A 7,120-nucleotide genomic window follows, 5' to 3' on the forward strand; every position below is an offset into this window, starting at 1 on the left:
CTTTCACACCTGGCAACCCTCAGAGGGGGATGTGACTTGAGGGAAATAAGGAGCCTGGCACTGACCATGGGCCCACTGTGTCCCAGGCTCTGTCTTATACACTAGTATATCACTACAACCTTTCCCCTCTCCCTTATTTAATAGATGCAGAAAATGGGTCTGAAAGAGAAGAAGGCCTTACTGAAGGACCAAAGCCAGGAAGCAGCAAGCTCGTCTTACGCTGGGCAAACCCAAGGTTTTCTTTCCCTGGCACTGGGCAGGCTGCCTAGTGGTGAGTCAGTCAAGTACCCAGAGAGTGCTTGTATTCCGAACTTTTGATCTTACAAACGTTTGCTCTAATTTATGTCCTTGTATATCTGATCACATGTACGTGATAAGTATTATCAGGAGAATATCTTTTGTTTGAAGTAGAATTGCTGGGTCAAAGGACAGGTGTTTGGGGAATTTTGAGAGTCATTGCCAAATTACCTGTTCACTTCTTAATTTCTCTGTTCATTTTATTCATTCATATATCGAATGAATTATGGGACTCTAGTCATCTGCTGGACATGGCTGTAGTTTGGAAATCCTATAGTGAATCGGACAGAGCACCTGACCTTTGGGAGCAGATAGTCTAGTGGGGTAGGTGATGTCAGGTAACAGATGCTTGGGAGAAAAGAAAACCAGGGTAAGGGAACTGAGATTGACAGGTGGTCAGGGAAGGCTGCTCCGAGGAGTGACTTTGGAGCAGAAGGTAAGGGAATGAGGCATATAAAGATGCTGAAGAGCAGGAAGTGGAAAGACCCGAGGAGGTGGAGTGGGCCTGGCTGTTTAAGGGTTGTCAGGGTGACCAGAGTGACGAGCAGAGCAAGGGGAAGATGGGTAGGATTGTTTAGGGATGGGGGTACAGAGAGAAACTGGATTACATAGAACCTTGCAGACCACTATCAGGGCTTTGGAATTAACTTCCAAGTGTACCAGAAAGCCAATGGAGGGCTGTGACAAGGACCAGTGTGTCGTGTATGTTTTGTAAAGATTTCTCTAGCAAACACTGAACATTAATAATGGTGGTTGCCTGTGGAGGTGAGGGTTACAGACAGATGTGGATCAAGGGCTATGAGGAAGACTTGTGAAGACTTTTATGTTCTTGAACCACGTGATTATTATCTATTTTTTAAAAGTTAAATAAAAATGCTGGTTGCTTTGAGGAGAATGGCCTACAGCTGGGCAGGGGTGGAAACAGGAGATGAGGAAGCTGATGTCCCTGCCTGGGCAAGAGATGATGGTGACTCAGGAAGAGGGTTGTGTGAGAGGAAGCATGAATCAGGGCTGACTTATAAGTTATCCTAAAGGTTTTGGAACTGGATGAAAAGTGATGCTTTTTATCAAGATGGGAAGTAGTCTTGATGGGAAATCGACAGCCTTTGAACTTCTTAACTTTGAGATGCACATTGGACAACAAATAAGTGGTCACAGTTTGGGAGAGAAACCAGGGTTTGTAGATTCAGAATTTTTGCTGACTTTTTAAGAACACACACAAAGGTATTATGATAAAGAACACCCACATACCCATCACTGAGTATTGACAGTCATCGACATTTTACTTGTCTTTTTTCTTCCATTTCCCCCTCCCACATAAAACCAAACTCTTTCCTGTAGTTTTTCTTTTAAAGCTCTTTATATAGAGATGATATTTAAAGCCCTGAGTTTTCCTGAAGCCATCGAGATTGAGGGGATAGAGAGACCAGGTCATCGGGCCTCCCACATTTGGGACAGGGAAAGGACCAGCATCCTAGAGAGGAAGCGGGAACATCAAAAGAGGTGATCGCCTGGTGTCAGGGGGACAGCGGGTTCCAAAGAGAAGGTGCTCCACTAGAGAGCAGAGATACAGGGCAGTAGCTGCAGGTGGATGTGGGTTCTACAATGAAAAAAAAACACAGCTTTTTATCCTTCCATCTAACTATGTTATGGAAACATCTCCATAGCGTAATACAGATTCTAGAAGACGTTTATAAGTACTTACTTTTCTTTTACTTTTTTTCAGTGAGGTGTAACTTAAATGTAAAGTGCATAAAGGCACAGACTTTAAGGGTATATAGGTCATTGAATTTTTTTATAAATATATGTACTCATTTAACCACTAACCTTTCCAAATACCCAGAAATTGCCCTGTGTGCATTTCCCTGCCCATTCCTCACTCCAGAAGCAACCACTGAGCTGATGCCAGTCACTCCAGATGAGTTGTGTCTGCTCTTGAACTTCATAGAAATGAAATCTTACAGCAGGTCTTCTGTGCGTCTGGCTTCTTTAGCTCTTTATGGCTGTGAAAGTCTTCCATGATGCATGTAATAGGATTTTGCTCCACCAGAACTGATTTCCTACTGATTTTCACGCTGGTTATTTTACAATATCTAAAGTAAAGACTGAATTTCAAATCCAGATGTTTTGCAGTTTGGTGAATACCTAGTGAACTTTAAGGATAATGGAGGCTCTAAAGTGCTTAAAGCTATAGTGGGATGCTTTTAAGGTGGGAGAAATCATGGCTTGTTCGGATGCTGATGGGAGTGATAGAGAAGAGACTTAGGAACCGGCTCCTCAAAAAGGGGACGGGATGCAACAGGGTGGAGAGAGGGGCTGGAATTGCAGTAGGGCCAGCTCATTCTGGTAAAAGAAAGGAAAGTCTTACTCTTTGACATCCCCTCCAAATTGTAAAAACCACTCCCGTGGTTTTTATATATTGGCAGCTATTCCACACAGCATAAAAGCTCAAAACAGGTCTTTGGACTTTCAATCTGATGTTGATGTATCTGGATGTTTATGGATCTGAATAAAGAACTGGACAAATACTGGTGATGGTTGTTCTAAGTGGGTGGGGCAAGAGGGAGAGGAGAACATTCTTTGCTTTAACTGGTGGGCAGTTAAGGCAAAGAATGTTTGGGAAGCAAGAGGAGCCGCATGGCAGAAGCAGGTGTGATACTGTGACTTACAATAAATATGTATTTGGTCTTTCTCCTGTTTCCCCGCACAGAACCCTTCAGACCCTTGGCATTTTCCAAGATGAGAGTGATAAAGGTGCCTTGTTATGTTAATAAGGTGACTTTTGGAGAGCCCCTATGTAACCTAAGGAGGGGGGCTGGTTGCCAGGAGACCCAACCATATGATTACAGTCTTGGGATTTTTAGTTCCACAATCCCTCCACCCCATCTCCTGGGAGGGAAGAGGGGCTAGAGGTCGAATCAATTGCTAAATGGCCAATGACTTAATCAACTAAGTAATGAAGCCTGCATAAAAAATCAAAAGGCGGGGTTAAGAGAGCTTCCGGTAGGTTGCTACGTGGAGATGCCAGGATAGGTGCAAGCTCGGAGTATGGAAGCTCCAAGCCCTCTCCCCTTACCTTGCCCTTTGCCTCTCTTCCATCCGGCATTCCTAGTTTACATCCTTTTATAATAAGCTGATGTTCTAGTAAGTAAAATGTTCCTATAAGCCACTCCAGCAAATTAATGGAATCCAAGGGAGCAGGTTCTTGGAACCTCTGATCTATAGCCAGTCAGAAGCACAGGTGACAACCTGGACTTGAAATTGGTGGCTGAAGTGGGGCCGGGGGGGTAGTCTTGTGGGACTAAGCCCTTATCCTATGGAATCTGACTCTATCTCCAAGTAGATAGTATCAGAATCCTATATAATAAAGAGCTAATATGCAAATGGTCATCACACCCTCACATAGTCATGCTGTAAAGGCTCAGACACTTGACACTGGGGAGAGAGGATTGGGACCAGCCAGGCACAAATGAGCTCACGAGAGAGGAATGGGGACCAGCCAGGCTGCAGCCTGGGAGAGGGACAAGCCACCTGGCCCACGGTCCTGGGCACCTGTGGCTGCAGCCAGCCCGGACAAAGCCAACCCAGGTCCTGGGTGCCTGCGGCCTGCCAGAGGGAGGGAAGCCCAGGTCCCGGGTGCAGGGCGAGGCAGAGGCAGTTAGGGGCAATCAGGCAGGCAGGCAGGCGAGTGGTTAGGAGCCAGTGGTTGGACATCCCCTGAGGGGTCCCGGATTGGAAAGTGTGCAGGCCGGGCTGAGGGATGCCCCCCCCCTCACCCCGTGCATGAATTTCATGCACTGGGCCTTTAGTAGTTTCATTTTGTCAATGTAAGAAATGTCCAGATCTGTGGAGAATGGGTGTGAGTTTATTTGAGCCAAACTGACCATAATTGCTGGGAAACAAAATCTCAATGGATTGAGAAAATGCTCCTGAGAATGGCAGTTTTGCAGTATATTTTATACAGTATAATCAAAGGAGGAGATGAAAGAAGGGTTACATGAAATTCATTGGTGGTAGATTAGGGAGGTGGGAAAAAGGAAGCAAAGCAAGGGGAAATTTCTGAGATTGGGTAAAGAGTAACCTGGAGAGACAAACACTTCCTTTGCAGGGGTGGGTACAAGATAGTTAACAGTTAACATTTACAGCTCGTAGAGAGGGCATTCAGGGAACGCATTGCATGAAGGGTTTCTGGCGCTCGTGGGTGTGTGTGTCCTGAGGGGTCTAGAAAAAGAGGGGTGATTTTGACATCCCAGAGGGATGTTATTGTAGATGCAAAAAGACAATAGACAGGCTCAGTTAAGGTAAAAATTGACCTTTGTCAAGGAAAATACTGGCTTGGGATATGACTGCCCTCCATGACTCACTTTTAGTTAGGAAGTTCTTATTTCAACCATCCTATGTGGTTATTTTTGGATGCCATGCAGGCCTCCTCAGAGCTTGTCTGGTTTAGGATATGACCCCTTTTCATCCACACTATTCAACAAAATCTCACTATGTTATTTATTCTTGTAAGACTCCCAGCTGGTGTCTGAGAATTGCTTGATGTGAGGAAACACCGTAAGTGGGAACTGGTTGCATAATAGTTAGCAGCCAGGAAGGGGGGATCTGAAGTGGGGGGCAGCATCTAAAGGGCCGCCCAGGCGAGGCCCGTGGATGTATTAACACAATGGAACACTATTCTGTAGTGCAAAAGAATGAGTGTACTGGGTGCATCTCACAGCCACTGGAGAACCCAAGAAGTAAATACCGACGGTGGAGGAAGGTGTTGGCTGGGACAGGAGAGCTTTTAAGGGGCTGGAAACTCCTAGCTTAATCTGAGTAATGGCTACTCTGGTGAGTGCATTTGTAAAAATTCATTGAGACTGCATTTAAAATGTGTGTAGTTTATGTAAAATGGATCTTAATAAAAGGAAAAGTGAGCTAGGCTTAGGAGCTTGAGCAAGAGAGGGCAGGGGGGAGCCATGGAAGGTTTTTGAGCAAGGGCAGGGCCCAGTCAGGTCTGGGTATTATTAGGAAGGTCTTCAGGGGTGAGGATGGGTCCATGGAAGGAGAGAGGCCAGAGCTTGGCCCCCACCTCAGCTCCTGACTGGTTCTCTGATCCTGGTAAGCGTCCACTCCTCTCTGGACCCTCTTTTTCCACCCAGTCCTCTCGTGGGAGTACAGGCAGAACAGAAGTAGGAGAGGGAAGTAGCCAAAAATTACCGAGACTGAGCCCCTCAAGGACAGAGCCTTCTGACTCATGTCGGCAGCCCCACCCGGTCAGGGCCTCCAGGAAGTGCTGGTTCTGTGAGAGGAGGGCAAGATCTGCCAGAAAGGGGGGGGGGGGGGGGTCAGGACCTGTACCCACAGAGGAGAATGGGAGTAGGTAGGTGGGGGAAGATCCCAGATAATGCAGAACTGGGATCTCTCAACTGTTCTTAAGTTTCTTAGTCATAAAGCCCCTTCTAAACCAGTCCCTCCCTCGCCTCAGTGGAAGCCAGCATGTGGTAGAAGGTGAGGGGCTTTGGGCCACATTAGAGATTTACTGTGCATATGAGGCCCTGCACGTGGCCTTGAAGGCACAATAGTGAACAAAAATGGAAACAGGGTGTGATGATCTGCATAGACCAGTTGGCTAAGCACTGGGGCTCTGGGGCCACGCTGCCGGGGTCAAATCCCAGCTCACCCCCCTCTTTGCTGTGGTTTTGAGCAGGTTCCTTCATCTCCGTTTTCTCATCTGTAAAACGGGACCAGCAGTACCCACTCTGCCTCCTTTTGTAGAGATTTGTAAGATGGGTTATACACAGGGCTTAACGTGGTGCTTGGTCCAATAAATATTGTGAACAGGTTCAGGAGGGCTTTCTGGAGGCGGGGACATCTAAGCCAAGGCCTAAAGGAGGAGTAGGAAGGAGTCTGCCAGCTGAAGGGGGCCGCGTAGGGGGATGAAGAAAGAGTGGTCCCAGACTAATGAGTTTGGCAGGTTACCAGGCGACACGGTAAGTAGGGCTTCCTGAGGGGAGGCTGCTGGAAGTGTCTTCAGAGGTTCCATCTAGTTCCTGTCTCCTTTGCCCCCCAGGCGGGTCGGTGGCGAGGACGGGCAGTGGGTGGTGCAGGCCCCAGTTTAGCAGGGCCGAGGGGTGAGGCTGGCTGCGGACTTGGAGGGAAATCCAAAGATAGCTCAGCAGAGGAGGATGACTCGCAGCCCCCACTTCCCCGCAACGCCAGGGAAGTGAGGATGAATCAGCCTCTCAAAGGGGAATGAAGCCACTGTAGGAAGTGAGACCTGGGTTCGAGGCCCGAGGCCACTCTGCCTCTGACTCATCTCCGCAGGGCACAGAGGGACAGGCTGCGTGTGAATCTGGACCCTGCAGCCCTGGTCTCAGCTTCAGGACTGGCCCCACTGAAACCTGTTTCTGTGTCTGTACAGTGGGGTGGGGTGGGATGGGGCAGTGGTCTTGGTGATTTATAAAAGGGGAGCACAGAGCTGGGCGCACAGTGGGATCTCCGGCAGTGCCAGCCCCCTCCCTTTTCCTGTCTGAGTCCTAGCAGATATGAAATGAGTGTAGGGGGGTGGGTTAGGGTTCCTGCTAGTCTCTGATGGGTGAGTTGTCATCTAGGTTCTAGTGAGGGGGAAAGGGCAGAAGAGAGAAAAGGGGCAGCCAAGCATTGTGTCTGAAAATCAACAGCAATAATAAAAGGACTGAATATCCCCTGTATTTGGTTCTCACGGAATTCCTGACCCTCTGTGCCATTCTGTTTGAACCACAGCTCCATGGGGGGTGGCCCCATTTACACGTGAGGTAAAATGTTCAGAGAGGTGGAACCATTTGCCCCCAGACACACA

This window comes from Myotis nattereri (assembly GCF_964212035.1).
Source record: "Myotis nattereri genome assembly, chromosome: 15".
NCBI classification, from domain to species: domain Eukaryota; kingdom Metazoa; phylum Chordata; class Mammalia; order Chiroptera; family Vespertilionidae; genus Myotis; species Myotis nattereri.